This window comes from Ambystoma mexicanum, chromosome 2p (genome assembly GCF_040938575.1).
Source record: "Ambystoma mexicanum isolate Mex_15411 chromosome 2p, UKY_AmexF1_1, whole genome shotgun sequence".
Taxonomy (NCBI): domain Eukaryota; kingdom Metazoa; phylum Chordata; class Amphibia; order Caudata; family Ambystomatidae; genus Ambystoma; species Ambystoma mexicanum.
Genome location: NC_090923.1, coordinates 739,889,465 through 739,905,922, shown reverse-complemented (window position 1 = coordinate 739,905,922; position 16,458 = coordinate 739,889,465).

The window sequence follows — 16,458 nt, the reverse complement described above, 5'->3', positions numbered from 1 at the left end:
GGGATAAAAGAAGAGATAAAAGATGCGCTATGCCATGTAGCGGAACTCCCTGTTCATCTAACAGAATATTTTGCATTAGATATCAAGGTAGACCAGAGACACCAGGATCGAAAAGGAGAAAAAGGAAGGCCCGGTGCTCTGCGTTATATCCCATGATGGGAAAAAACAATACCTACCTCTCTCAATGATCCTGAGCCTATGCAGTTGGGTATTCTAAGGGGCCCTGTCTCCCCGGATGAATGGGAAAGGAGACGACAGCTTAATTTGTGTTTCTACTGTGGTGACCCAAATCATTCAGTTTGCTTGTGCCCTAGAAGAAATTCTGCCTATTCGGAAACTCGCAGACTCGCCCTCAATAGGGAACAAGAAGGCGAGTCTGTCAGATTCTGTTTCCCGTTTTGTCATTATTCCTGTATCACTGGCTTTTCCATCACATTTCTACATATGTTTGGAACTTCTAGAAGAGGGTAAAACCTGGAAGGACGTCGTAGCCCTAATCAATTGCTGTGCGACAAGCAATTTTAGAGATATTGCCTTTGCCTTTGTCAACAAATTCTCCTTAGTTAACAAACAAGCCATGAAACCCATTCTCTCAGTAGATGGTTCTGCTTTGATCTTTGGTCCCTTGACCTTACAGACAAAGAACCTTTCCATCTTATGTGCCAAACACACCAGGAGACTATCACCTTGGATGCTATCGTAGCTCCACATTTCTAGGTCATTTTACGACTCCCTTGGCCGCGTTACCATAACCTCCGCATAAATAGGAAGGAGAATAATCTAACCTTTGAAGGTCAGCAGTGCCCCCCCCCTTGTGCTCAAGGTTCTTTTGATACCCCTCTAGAACAAGTTTAAAGGATTTCAGTACTACAGGAATTGCTCCCTAAAGAGTATCTACATTATACTGTTGTCTTCGACCCAAAAGAAACTGACACATTATCCCCACATTAGGAGTACGATTGTCATATCGAGCTGATACCGAGAGCCAAAATCGCATTTGGCAGGACTTATGCCTTGTCAGAAAAAGAAAATATACTAAAACAATACATCGGTGATAACCTCAAGAAAGGATTTATTCGACACTTATCCTCTTCGGCAGGAGCCCCAATCTTCTTCATTCCAAACAATTATAGGAAGTGTGCCCAGTAGCACTTCCGCCAAGTGGAAAGCAATACACTGAGTGGTTAAACCTTGCTGGTGGATTGTATTCTAACTGGTTGGCAGTGTCAATTCTTCATGCTCCTGAGAGACCATCAAGCTCACTGTCATCGCTAATAGGGATTGTTTGAATCCAAGATTTATGTTAAGAGCCTGGTCAGCCTCTGAACCCCATCAATCATCGGATGGTTCTTTGTTCACGGGCTTAATGTTGGGACAAGAATTTTTGTCCCTTTCTAGTATATCCTTTTCAAAACCGTGCAAGATATTCTCTCTCTTTTCTTCCTTTTTGACAAACCCACAAATAGTTTAATTAACTCCACACTCAGAGGAAATTGACCTTGATCTCTGATGTGGATTTAAGTATTTAATCTTTTCTTGATTCCAAGATTCCCAAGCGACATCATATTTCAGCCTTCCAACTCTATCTCCTCTATGTATCCCACTGGGATTTGTTGATACATTGAGAAGTATAACTTTTAGTTTTTTGCCACTGGAGATTAGGGGACATACTTTAAGTCTAGGTCCCTGATCAGGCATAATGTAGGCCGATAAACACAGGAAATTCTACTTCTAATAATAAAGAAACCAGCAGCCTATCCCTGCCAGGATTAATATAGTTTGATGAAAGAATACAGGTTATATATTCCCTTCTACTGGCTCTCTGATTGGAGTCATATTTTGTCCTGAGAGTTTAAAAACATCAAGTCTCACATTCATCTCACGAGGTCACTGATTACTAGGGATTTTCACTGATTACTAGGGATTTCTCTTATTCTCTTGGTTCCTTTGATGGAAAGAGAACTATAATGCATTTCCTCCCCAGCAAGGGAGGTTTTAGAACTAGGGATGATAGAGGAGGCATACGCTTTAAGAAGAAGGGGTATGACTGTACCAATCTTCTTCTGACTCAATCTCTGTTTGATCAGAATCTGCCATATACATATTGGATCACCAGTTTGCGTCAACTGATCCTGATCCCATTACTAACACCATATGTGAAAGGGTCAGAAATGTGAGGCAGAAAGCTTTGTGAAGGCTTTTCAAAAATGGCCATTTTGTTAACTCAAAAAGTTGGATAAACACCTGACTACCCCTACCATGACGAGGAGTTCCCTGCCTAAAATATACTAAAGGAAACACTCTAACAAAAGGTTTCTGTTCCTTACACTTATACATACAATAACTCAACAAGGTAATATTTGGCAGTTTAAAAGCAACAAATATAACAGTTAAGTTTACAATATGATAACTGAATCTCCATATGATCTGGGCAAAGTCCCCTTCCCTGGATTCAAGCAGGATTCGGTTCAACAATTCCAAAAGAGTAAGGAAATCCTTTCTTGTAACAAAGTTCCAACACAGTTCTTTGTGGTTCCAACTTGATAACCAAAGTTTCTACACTTCAGAATTGTTTAACAAAGGTAATTTCTCTTCCACTTGAACGCAAACAACCTTCTTCGTATGAACCAAGAACACTTTCTTAGTTCATCAGCATCAACATAAATTGTCTTTGTCAGGGTGTTTTATAACAACATACTTGTTAAGAAATACTTATATACTTCTGCAGCAGTTTATATAACACTTTCCTCAACAATGCAAGTTTGTCAGGATGATTCTTTAACACCACTTCATAGCACTTCATCAACTTCCACCTGGTTTACTTCCATGCCAGGCGTACTACTTCAATTACACATGGTTTACTCCCATGCCATGCTTATTACTTCAAGGTTCTCTGTTTGGGTATACTCCCCTGCCCGAGCAGCATAAAGGGTTATCACAACCTCTGACCTGATATACTCCCCTGCCAGGTCAGTAAATTACAAACAACGCAGCCTCTCTGGTTGAGATCAGCTTACAACTTTGCAATGTTTCTTGCTTCACATCACCAGGATTTAATCAATTCTTCAGCAAAGACAAGATTCACATTGGTGTTCTTTATTACACCTTTGTGACTTCCAAAACCTCTGCAAGTTATGCTCCTCTCCTGAATAAGCTTTACCAGAAGGGCAGTCTTCTTGCCACTTTGGTTTTTCCACTTCATGAACCAAGCACTGACAATGTTATGGTCTTATTCTGATTCTCCCTTTGGCTTTGGCAATGTGGATTTATACCAGCTTCTGCAATGCAATTCTTCAAACATGGGCAATAAGCTTTACAAGCTCTGGGTCTTTCATTTCTCCCCTTCTGACTGTGGCAATGTTTGTTGGTTTTAAATTGTGTTGCTTTAACTTTCTTATGGCTTGGGTAATGGTAGTTTGCATTGGGTTCTGAAATTATTGCCTCATCTTGTTGCATGCTTAAAGTTACAGTCAGTTGATGTTACAAAATAATGTTTTCTCTTCTTTCTGCCAGTTTGGTATTCCAAATTGCCTCCTTTAATGTTTTCTTTTCTACGCAATTGTTTTATGATGTTGAATGCCCTGTTTGAGCACATGAGTGGTTACGGAGTGCTCCAGTGTCACAATAGCTTGGTGAACTCGCTGGGTATGACGTACATGACGTACATGTCTGTTTCCCTCGCTGCTCCCAGGTCTGCTGCTTCGAGTCTGCTGCTGCCTACGCCACTCGCGCACACAGCTTCTATTGCTCCAAAGCCTCTGTGGTGCTCGACTGCCACCAGAGACAGCCTTGTTAAGCGTGAAGGTTCATAAACTTTCGCTTCCCGCTGGGCCGCCTCTGTAGTCCAGGTCTCCATCGAGCAAGCTTCCTTCTCCAGGGTTTCCCGCAGTGCAACCTCTGCAATTAAGGCTTCTGGAGGTGAAGACCCTCTCATGACCGGCTACTGCTCCACACTCGACAGTGATCCCTGCGTCTTCTCTCTCCTCTAGTTTCTGGTACTTCTGCAATGTGGGGAATTCACAACTCCTCCACTTACGACTACTACTCCTCTGTTTTTTCTTCCTAATGGCCTGCACCTGAGGGGGACCTTTTAAGCCTCCCTGTATCCCTCAGGTGTGAGTAATTCCCCTTAACAAGTTGCACTTTACAGTTGTGTTCTTCTGCAGCTCTCTTCTAGGCGCCAGTGCTTTGGGGATTATGGGACTTGGAGTCCATAATACAACAATCAGTTTATCTAATGGGAATGTTATTTTTCTGTTCATTTCTTTTCCTAAGTATATTCCTTAAGGGAATATCACAAGCATAATTGGTCAGACTTGGCTTTATAGATAAATTAAGATTTTTGCAGTCTAAATTTGTATTGTTTTTACACTTTTCTTTACTATTCTTTTGTGGTGTAGAGGAGTATCCAATTTTATGAGTCTCCCCGTTTTTAAAAGGGTTTTCATTTCTTCCAATGCCCACGGGTCTGTGAATGTTTTCACCCATATTAGGATGTTCAACTTGGGAAGTAAAATATTCTCTCTGACAGCAAGCCATTACAGACCCTGGTATCATTGACATTTCTTCCCTGGAGGAAGATAAATACTGCGTCTCACCAAACTGAGTCCTCTTATTCCTCCCCGGTGATCCTCCCGCAGAACACCATTCCAAGGTCAGGATCAGAAAGCATCTGCCTTTCCCTGGCCACCTGGGGGGAGACTTTAGGTAGGGTCTTTGTGCAGTGTTCCTCAAGTCCCAATTCTTGTGTGGGCCCTGTGGTATGATATGATATGATATGATATGGCATTTGTAACACGCCTATACACAAGTGTTTCAAGGTGCGACGAGGCAGATGGGGGAACAAGGGGAGACAGACAACGATCGCGCAAGTGCATGGGTAGAGGGGAAGGGAAAAGTCCAAGGGGGAAAGGGAGAGGGGAAAGTGCAGTGCAGGGTTAGTACATACAAGATAAATAATAAGGGCCAGCTGGTGGCAAGTGCAAGATAAGTGCAGACAAGTGCTGGGAAGGGGAGCTGTAGGGATACAGAGACAGTCCCGTAGTGAAGGGGTTGCCAGGGAGGCAGTGCAGGGGAGAGAGGCTGGGCCACTGACCGATTTGGTGAGTGACCCAGTTGCAGATTCAGTGCAGTTTCAGTGATTAGCAGGGGAGAAAGGGGGTAGGGGTGGAAGCAAAGAGGAAGGTTTTGAGGTGCTTCCGGAACCGGAGATGGTTCTCCACAAGTTTCAGGGAGGCAGGAAGGCTGTTCCTGAGGGAGGCCCCCTCTGCGGAGAGAGATCTCCCCCCAACTCGTTGCTTGGAGAAGCGGCTGACCATGAGGGAGTTGGAGGCAGATGAGCGAAGAGCTCGAGAAGGAAGATATTTGGGAAGAGAGAGTTGAAGGTATTTTGGCCCCAGTCTCCAGAAGGCCTTGTGGACAATGCAGAGGGTTTTGAACTTAATCCTCGTAGCCACTGGGAGCCAGTGTAGTGATTTCAGTCCTGGAGAGATACGGTCCCTGGGCTTGAGGCAAAGGACAAGTGTTGCAGTCCTGTTCTGGATGAGTTGCAGAGGGCGGAGAGTAGAGGCAGGCAGATTCAGATAGAGGCTGTTACAGTAGCCCAGCTTAGAGAGAACCAGGGCTCTGGAGACAGTGAGCTTCTGGGGTTAGGAGAGGAAAGGAAGGATACCTCTGAGGAGGTGCAGCTGGTAGTGTGACTTCTTAGAAAGTCAGATATAGGAGACGGGCACGAGGACATGTTTAAACAAGATGTTTTTTCTTCTTATTAAGTGAAAGAAAATTCTTCTAAGCCTTACTGCTAAAATGGGCTCCCTATTCTAGAAAACAACAAACAGGGACTCGTCAAGATGTCCAGCAAATAAACCCAGTCCTCTCTGAAATCTATGCTATCTTTCCTCTAATAGGATTTCTCTTCCCATTGGCTAGTGTTCTTACCCCTGCCAAAGAGTTTTCAGAAGTCTTCCCTGGCTCTGGGCCTGATGGTTCCAACAAACAAAACAATGCCTCTCAATGTTCTTTTGTTAAAACAATGGCTTTACCAGCTAGCTCAAACAGTGATTCATCCCCTCCTCATGGATGTATTTAACATAACCAGTTTATCTGATTTGTATCAATCAATATTCACAAAGCACAACTTTCCTCTTCTTTCTGGTTGGATGTCTCTGTTAGGCTACAGGCTTGCTTATTGCAATTTTGGTCCTTGCTTTGGTTACAGTTTCTCTCACCCCCACCTGGGGTCTTCAGTTTATTAGCCTGGCGTGGGATGCAGGACTGCTCTGCCCTGGTTTTGTTATGGTTTCTCCCCCACCTCCCGGGGTCTCCTGATTATCATCCCAGCGTGGGCTATGATGTGGCCTCACCACTTTCTACCGACACTGGTGTAATGCCACGTACCTTCTTTCCAGTGGCGTGGCTCAGTTCTTACCTTTGGCAAAAGAGATACAGCAAGTGGGTTTGTCTCTGGTTGTTAATGTTGCTTCCCCTTTTAACAGTCCCAGGCTCGTAGTGACTTTAGCCTTTGTCGAAGCAGCTTCATTCTTCAGACTGTCTTGGGTTTCCATCAATCACGCTGACTGCTTGGCTCTCTCGTTCGGCTCCTCCTGCGAGGAAGAGGATCCTTCTTCTGCGCTCCGCTGCAAGCCGTCATTTCTCTTTCTCTTTGGCTGATTTTCTCTTGTTCTCTTGACATAAGGGTGTATTTAGGACCATCCCTGGAACAGAGGGGAAACGTCCATTGGTCCAGAGTTTCACAGCGAGGCAGCAACACATAAAGATAAGAAACCAAGCCATATACCTTAGAGGCCCTGTACTTGATAACCCTGTTCAGTTCCTATATATAAAATAAAGGCTTGTGCCTTTGCAGTGAGGGGAGGTGAAATGGAATCCTAACTTGGGCATTGCTTGTCCCCAGAGGAGGTTCACCCCCACTGGGATCCCGCTTGGGCTGTCCCCTAGGAATGGTATTGCGTTGTGGGCTAACCTCCCTAGACCCAAAGGGGGTGGCTCCTCCTTGGGGAGAATGGACAGATTTGCTGGATTCGTCACATCCTGTCAGGATTTCAGGAGGCAGGAGGTTTTGGGACCCCTGTTGTGGCAAGTTCCATTATAACAAGGCTAATGAGCCTTGGTGATGACTGACTTTGGGGCCCGAACTACATTTCCCAGAACCTCTGCTTTTACGGCCCTGCCTTGGCCCATGCCGGTTGCTGGTAATTGATGCACATGGCATGGGCACGGCAGGGTTCTGTGCCTTATGTTATCCACAGCATGCTTGATTACACTGCAGCGGTCGATGCTACTTATCTGCATTCCACACTTCGATGTCTTGTCTGCAGCATGCTTTCATACATCGTGGCAGCAGTGTTCCTTACCTGCACTCCTCGCATCGGCTGCCCACCCGCAGCACACATGAATACCCTGCAGTGACGATGTTACTTCACTGCATGCTGCTCCAGCATCCACAAACTTACAACTTACCAGACACTGCAAACTTCAAGGCCTCAGAACTCCATTGGGGGTTCCGGGGCCAAAGATAAGTGGTTGCATTTGAGTTGGTGGGGTTTCAGTGCATGTATACGTAGATATTCTAAAGACTACAGGCTGCACCTTTTCTCTTCAAGAGTTGGAAAATGAGCAAAGCGGCAGCTACGAATTTAGCTTTTTCACAAGAGCATGAACTCTGAGAGCTGTAGGCTTCAACTGTTGGCTTCTTTATTTGCAATGATCTCCACAGCCACTGTGTCCTTCTTTGCTGCATGCGTTGCAAATACCATTGGTATATGCTTGTTAATGCTTCACCATCTGTGTTGCTTATGTTGTGTGGCATTTGTATGCTCTATGTTACGGTGCAGACATTGCATCAGGTTTCTGCCATAAGTATTAGGCTAGGAATTATTGGCCACAATCAAGAATGGAAAAGGTATCAGGTGAGGGACTGTGCCTCAAGGTTGTATGTCAAGGTAAATGTGTTCTTCCCTTTTTTCCCCCATACCTATACATTACGTCTTCCTAACCCTCTTTCTGTTGTCCCTAAGCCCCCCAACTACCCTACACACAACCTCTCCTTAGCCCTATTCCCCCATTCCACTGCATTGTGGTAACCTGTTGTTATTAAAATCATCACCCATGGCAACCAAGGTGGGGGGTGATTCTCCATTTGGCTTCCATGGTTGGGGATGGGGTGTGGATTACACCACTGGTTATGCTGACACAGCCTCTTCAGCCTATTAGTCTGCTGGGGTACCTTTCCGTGGTTCTCTCTGAGGTGGTTGCAGTGTTTGGTAAGTCCCAGTTCTTGTGTGGGCCTTTTGGCCTGTTAGTTCATTTGCTTGAATCAGGAACTGTCAAGCACTCGGCATGCGTGCGGTCTTCTGCTGCTTCTTGTTCGCGCAGTGTCAATCTTTTGCAGCCCTGGTGATTGCCTGTCACCAGGCTGCTGAGTGTTTCCTGCTCCCGTACTGTTGGTAACTGAACATGGGCTCTCAGTCACTCAATGAAGCTTCTATTCTGCTAGTAAAGATGCTTCTCTTCACAGGCATTGCTGGATATTATAGTTTTTCTGAAATTAAAGGAAAAGACTGGCCAGCATCAATCGAGAAAGATATGGTGTGATTGTCAGTGGTACTGTAGGCAAGTAGGCTGTGCGGTAGGTCGGAAGAAAGAGGAGGACAAAGAGGTGGCATTTCTACCTGTGATTTTATTCAAATAATAAACAAAAGGCCTATCTGTCCCTAAAAAGTTTTTTTTTCATACCTAACATACATCTAACTAGGGTGCTTATCGACAGTGAGGTCCTCCAAATGAAAATAGTCTGTCCTCTGTCCAAAGACTATCCTACATGACCTTACCACTAAGGGTTGTATCAACCAATAAAGCAAAAAGGGGTTCCAGGAGAATGACTCCCTTCTCCTGGACAGGCCTTCCCAGCCTTAATATTCTATCTTGAGATAGTTTCTTATGACATAGTTAATTAGTTCCTTTAATTCCTCAAAGGAGCTCTTCCTCCTTATCTCTGGTTTCCCCTTTCTTGGCTTATGATCAGTTCCTTGTTTCCCCACTCAAAGGTCTTGGCCTCTACTTCTGGATATCTTTTGCGTTAATATCTCTCTCACTTTTACTTGTTTTACAGTCTCTCATTCCACGGCGATCATGGTCTCCGGTCCCTTTTATCACTTTATCTTTTAAGCACTTCCACTTATGGGAGCCAACATGTAAGTTCTTCTGCTCCTCTTTGCTTATGTCTTGATCTTCCCAACCACTGAGACAGGTATTACCGGTCTTTTGACTTTATTCAATGTCTTTACTGCTTTTGTAATCACTGCGAATAGTCTGAGAAGTCCCACGGTATTCGTTATATACTCTGCTATTTTCACAGTTACTGGGACAAGTATGATCAGTCATTTGGTATTCGTTATATTCTTTGTTGTTGTCACAGTTGCTGGGACGAGTAAGATGAGTGTCTTGGTATTCACTATACTCATTACTGTTACAAGTCTGATGAATCTCTCTGTATTCGTGATACTCTCTGCTGTTTGATGCTTGCCCGTGACCCCTCCCGGGTTTCCTGCCGTTCATGTGACCTCTAACTTGTCGGGCTGGCATCACTGGGTCTTCCAGTGGGGTCTGGATCACGCTGTGTCGATAAACGCTTCCTGTGCCGGGCTTTCCTTCTCTGCTTCGCTCTCTGTCACTCTGCAGAGTATTTTCCTGGATGGTCTCAGCGTTGTTGTCAGACCATATGGTCCACCTCCTTGAAATCACGCCACCACTTAGCAATGCTTGCCACATACACAAGTCTACTCCCTGCTGGCTCCTGAACCACCTTCCTACTTTGTTCTCCAAGTCCTCTTGACCAAGGATCTCCTGCAATGACCTGGCTTGTCTCTCCCAGGTTTGAACCTCTAGGGCTTCCCCTGCTTGTTGAAAACGACTCCATTATTCAAGTCCTTCTTTGCTTTTCATGCATCTGAGTTGGGTCCTCCCCAGTGGAGGGTCCTTGTCCTTCTTCTTTTTCCCTGAAGTATTCTTTCTTACTTCATGGCTCTTACTGTTCACAGTGTTCTCTTTTTGCCATGAAGGAGTGATCAGCATTACTCCTCCACTCTTCTTCTTAGTGTATTTGTGTTGGGTTCGAATTCTGGAATTTGTATTACAAAAGCTAACAGTGGTTTGTTCAGGTTGTGTCTTCTGAGGCAGTGATCATCTGAGGGACTCGTAGGAAAGTGGGTCAGGGAGTTCCTTCACAGAACTGGAGTCCTTGTCCCCAAGAACTGGAGTCCTTGTCCCCAAGAGGGGAGTCCCTCCCTGTGAGGACCCACTTACTGCCACCCCCTAGGGGAAATGTTGCCTAGTGGGCTCACCTCCCTAGCCTTACAGGGAAGGGCAACCCACTGGGGAGAAGTGATGAGATCTTGTGAATCGTCAAAGCTGACACTATAAGAAGGCGCAGGGATTGGGGCCCTCCCAACTGTCACCTTCCACCTCTGGGGTAGGACTGTCTCTGGTTTCCACCCTGGCAGGCCTCAAACGCCAGCCATAGAAGGGTCTCCATCCCCTCTTGAGAAGGTCAGCCTACTGACCTTGTTACAATATCCAATAGAGGTTTGCAGATCTCAGGTTCCTCCTACCTATTACATTAGTTATTGGGACAAGTATGATCAGTCCTGTCAGGGCTGGGGCAATTGGCAGCGTTTTGGGGGTTTTGGGGGGAGTTAAGAGGGCTCTAGGGAGTCCAACCACCTTGTCCAGGCGTGTTCTCCTTCCATTTTGCAGAACAAAGGCCCAAGGAAGGAGAACCGCCCAGAGACTACATTGCCCAGCAGGCCATGCGCTTCACGGGCCTGCTGGGAGGAAAAGGGCCACACGCGCGCTACTGCGCATGCGCGAGCCGCGCCCAGAGAGGAGCGCTCGTAATCCTGACCATCGGCCAGAGAGGACGTGTTCGCCTCGAGCTCCTGCAGGCACGCCTACGCGGGGCACCGCCCGCCAGCTCAACCCCCGGCCCCGCGTACAAGCAAAGATAAGTACACGTCTGATTCATAGTCAGCTGATTTATCCCGTGAGAGGGAAACGTGTTGCGCGCTGATACTTCTGTTGACATTGTCGGCAGCACGAAAAGACGAGTTAAACATTTTGCATGCAGAGCATGATACTAACCCGGAGTTGGAGTTAGCTTGGCGGTGAAGCAACCGTACCCTTAACTAATCTTTAACCCATTAGGGAACGTTCTTTTGGAACGGCAATTTCGCACGCACGTGCACTGACTTTGTTTTGGCTATTTTCAGCTTATTGTTTGAACGGTCTGGTGAGACATATCACGCCCATCAACACGAAAAGGCCGAAGGACCTAGAACTCCACAGAACACTGAGCTAAGTGTCTTAGCACCTCGTGTGCATGTTATTGTTTATTGTTACTATTGCACAGGGTAAGGTGGGAACATGTATCTGCCATATTGATGGGGAGTTACCATAACATGAAGTGATGTTGGGAGGGTTTGCCTTCATGAAGTAATGAGGGCGGAGTTCATGTTTGAGAAGGCAGTGTGAAAACCAAGACAGCCCTAGAGAACACTGATCTAGGGATAAGTTGGTTAGAGGCTCCAATACAAAGGCCTCCAATGAGAATTTCTGTGAGAGTGATGGTAGTGAGAAAGTGTGTGTGAGCAAAGTTATCGCCAACAACCATCCGCAAGTGGAGAACCGGAGCCGAGGAGCATGTTTCCCCTAATTCCCCTTTCCCATCCATTGTGATTCACTAAACCTCTTTCCGGTGATCCTGAACTCCCTCTACCCATCCATTCAACGAACCCTAACCCTCTTTCCCCAGAGGGTTGCGGTGGCCCGTGGTTTTCGTTTCCCGGGTGCCAAGACCCAATGGGGAGGGAGGAGTTTGTGCTGCCTCTGCGCCTGTCAAGAGGAGTGAGGATCTGACAGAATTACGAGCCCACGTATTCTTTCAGCGCCTAGGCAGCACAATCATGGCGGACGTAGTAGCCCTTCTCCAGGACCTCAAGGCTGAATTGGCAGCAACCAGGCAGGATTATCAGAACTTAGCAGGTCAAGTCCATACCTTGACTATCCAGACTCAGGCCAAAGCAACGCCCTTGCCCAGACCACCCCCGCCAGTGCCAGTACAAGTGCAGGTAGCCACAGAACCAACTCTACCTCTTGCTGCACCCGAAAGATACCATGGGGACCCCCAGAATTTTAACCAGTTTATCATGCAGTGTCAGTTGCACTTTTTGACCAAACCAGGAGTGTTTAGAACCGCACAAGCCCGCACAGCGTTCGTAATATCCTATCTCACGGGGGATGCAGCTTCTTGGGCTACACCACTGGTTCGCAAGGACGATGCTTTATTGTACAACTGGGATACCTTTTTGGATGAATTCGGTAAGATATTTAACCGTAGGGCTGCAACGTTGATTAAGGATCGAGAATTGCTGACACTGAGGCAAGGAAGCAGAGACTTGGTTTCGTATGTTACAGCTTTCAACCGATTGGCAGTAGAAACTGATTGGCCCCAGGAAAAGAGAATGGCCCTATTCTATCAGGGTTTAAGGGAAGACCTGAAAGATTTAGTTGCGCAAGTAGACCCCCAACCAGAAGACTGTTCCACCATGATCGATCTGGCGTTACGATTAGATCAGAGACAAAGTGAACGTCGCCTAGACCGTCGTAAATGGGACAACAGGCCTATGGTTCGGCTGGATCAACAGAAAAACACAAAGTTACTTGAGAAGGGAACCGAGGAACCGATGCAGATTGGAACCATACGAGGCCCCTTAACTAAAGAGGAGAAAGAGAGAAGAAGGAGAGAAAAGTTATGTCTTTATTGCGGAAAGTCGGGCCACTTTGTTCGGGAATGCACCAATAAACCATCCACCAAAGGAACCCAGTCGGGAAACGCCCCAGCTCGTCCATGAGGGGGGTGAGGGCGAGCGAATCTGAAGACACTCCAAAGACGCTAGCAAATGTTCACCACACTCCATCAGCTCACATTATGCTGGCTGGTCATCTGGAAGTACAAGGAAGGCACATACCAGTGTCACTTATGGTCGACTCGGGGGCCACTGGTAATTTCATAGATGATCAAGTAGCTAAAAGTCTAGGACTTTCATTGGTAACTAAAGAACAGCCAGAACAAGTGAAATCAGTGGATGGATCACCGTTGATTTCAGGCCCGATCACTCAGCATACACAGCCCATGCAGTTAGAGTGTGGGAAGGGACATCGAGAAACGATAGAGTTTGATGTGATTTCAGCACCACAATTCGGATTCATTTTGGGCCTAACCTGGCTAAGACTCCACAACCCAGTCGTGGATTGGGCCGCAGGAACGCTGCAATTCTCATCAATGCATTGCCAGGCTAAGTGTAGTGTGGTGAAGTGTTGTCCCCACTTCATAGGAGGCAGTACAGATGTAGTTTTACCTGAAGAGTATGAGGAGTATCGGGATGTCTTCAGTAAGGTGGCCGCCGAGACCTTACCACAACACAGACCATTTGACTGTCGCATAGACCTAGAAGCGGGCGCTGTGCTACCCTGTAGCAGAATATACGCACTCACTGAAGCCGAGAATGAACACCTGAAGGAATACATCGAAACCAATTTGGCAAACGGCTTCATACGACATTCTACGTCCCCGGTATCCTCCCCTTTGTTTTTCATACCAAAAAAAACAGGAGACCTGAGGACGTGCATCGATTACAGAGCGATCAATCGCATTACCATTAAGAATCGTTACCCGTTGCCCTTAATCCCAGTGTTGTTGGACCAAGTACGAGGATCCACCGTATACACAAAGTTAGATCTGCGAGGCGCGTATCATCTGGTACGCGTCAGAGAAGGTGACGAATGGAAAACGGCCTTTCGGACCAAGTTTGGCCTGTATGAATATCAGGTCATGCCTTTCGGGCTATGTAATGCCCCAGCAGCATTCCAGCACTTTTTAGATGAGGTGTTACGGGGTTACCTAGATGTCTTTGCCATCGTATACATCGATGACATCTTAATCTACTCTCGCGATGCTGCAGAACATCAGGGTCATGTGAAGGCTGTTTTACAGAGGCTACGGGAACATAAGTTGTATGCTAAGCTTGAGAAGTGCCAATTTCATCAAACCACAGTTGAATTCCTAGGATTTATCTTGTCACCTCAAGGCATCACAATGGATCAAAAGAAGGTGCAGGCCATTGCCAACTGGCCCTCTCTGAGTTCAGTGAAGGACATTCAAACAGTGTTGGGATTTGCCAATTTCTACCGCCGGTTTATTGACGGTTTTGCCAAGAAGGTCCAACCCATTACTCAACTACTACGAAAAGGAGTTCCTTTTCAGTGGAGCGAAAAGGCTGAAGCTAGTTTTCGAACTTTAAAAGAAGCGTTTGTGACAGCACCAGTGCTGCAGCATCCGGACCCTTCTAAGCCTTACATCATAGAAACCGACGCGTCTAGTTATGCGGTGGGTGCTATTTTGTCGCAGCGGGACAACAATGGGCAATTACATCCAGTCGCTTACTACTCGCGTACATTGTTACCGGCAGAACAAAATTATGTTATAGCAGACAAGGAATTGTTGGCTATTAAGGTGGCCTTCGATGAGTGGCGTCATCACCTCATGGGAGCCCATCATCCTATTACCATCTATACCGACCATCGTAACTTACAATTCTTGAAATCCGCCAGGGCACTCAGTCCGAGACAACTCAGGTGGGCCATGCAGTTCTCAGAATACGACTTTGTCGTCACATATCGACCTGGAGTGGAAAATCGAAAGGCAGACATTCTCTCTAGGTATCCGGAGGCAAATTCGGCTCTATCAAAGACCATAGATGAACCCAAACCAATTGTGGACCCGGCACGAATAATCGGAAGTGTGGTGGTAGATGCCATATTTGAAAAAATCCGAAAAGCCATGTCAGCGCAAGATCTGGTGCAATGGGCTAGCAAAAGTCAAGAGCAAACCATCAAGGAGGGGTTGCCCTTTTTCAGATCAGCACTATACTTACCTACTATACCGCTTCAACAACAAGCCATCAGGTGGTGCCACGACTCCCCTTTCGTGGTTCATCTGGGAACACTGAAAACCAAGGAGCTAATCATGCGTCATTTCTGGTGGCCTAGTGTACAAAAAGACGTGAAGCAATATATATCGAGATGTGAAACCTGTTTGAGAAACAAAACTGAGCACAGAAAACCTGCAGGTCTGTTGCAACCCCTTCCAACTCCTTCGGCACCATGGCACACGGTATCGTTGGACTTAATTGTCGAATTGCCACCAAGTCGGGGGTTTTCAGCTATACTGGTTGTTGTGGACTACTTAACCAAAATGGCTCATTTCATACCGTGCAAAGGCACACCAACAGCCAGCATGTTAGCAAACTTGTTTTTACAGAACGTGGTACGGCTTCATGGTATACCGTATGGGATAGTTTCAGATCGTGGACCTCAGTTTACTTCGCGATTCTGGCAGGCTTTTTGCAAAACAGCAGGGATTGAGATTCGGTTGTCCACCAGTTACCATCCAGCAACAGATGGTCAAACCGAGAGACTTAATCAGACATTGGAACAATATTTGCGTTGTCTAACTCAAGGAAAAGAACACGAATGGGCAGAAGTAATTTGGTTGGCCGAACTGGCTTACAACAACGCCGTACATGCATCAACTAAGGTCACCCCATTTTATTGTGCTTATGGCTACCACCCACGATTTCAACCTGTGCCACATGAACCAGTGCCTGAAGTTCCGGCAGTCAGGGAGAGACAGAAACATTTGGAAAGCATCTGGCAAGCTGCGCAACACAGTCTAAATCTCGCTAAAGCCACTTACAAACACCATGCTGACAAGAAAAGGAGACCAAGTCCACCATACCAGGTGGGGGATCAAGTGTGGCTTTCGACACGCAATCTTCATCTACAGGGTTCCCGCAAATTTAGCCCTCGTTTCATTGGCCCATTTCCGATTAAAGCTCTGGTTGGCCCTGTGGCAGCGAAGTTAATCTTACCCCCATCCATGAAAATACACCCGGTGTTTCACATCTCATTACTCAAGCCAGCCCCAGCTTCTATAACATCCAAGAAACCTCCTCCGGTCTTGAGAGATGGCATTCCAGAATATGAAGTCCATAACATCCTAGACTCACGCCGTAAACAGGGATCACTCTGGTATTTGGTGGACTGGAAGGGGTATGGCCCGGAAGACCGCTCATGGGAGCCCGCTTGTAATATTCATGCTCCTCGGCTCCTCCGCCAATTTCATGTTTTACACCCCACTAAACCAGGACCTGCTGGAGGGAGGGGGAGTACTGTCAGGGCTGGGGCAATTGGCAGCGTTTTGGGGGTTTTGGGGGGAGTTAAGAGGGCTCTAGGGAGTCCAACCACCTTGTCCAGGCGTGTTCTCCTTCCATTTTGCAGAACAAAGGCCCAAGGAAGGAGAACCGCCCAGAGACTACATTGCCC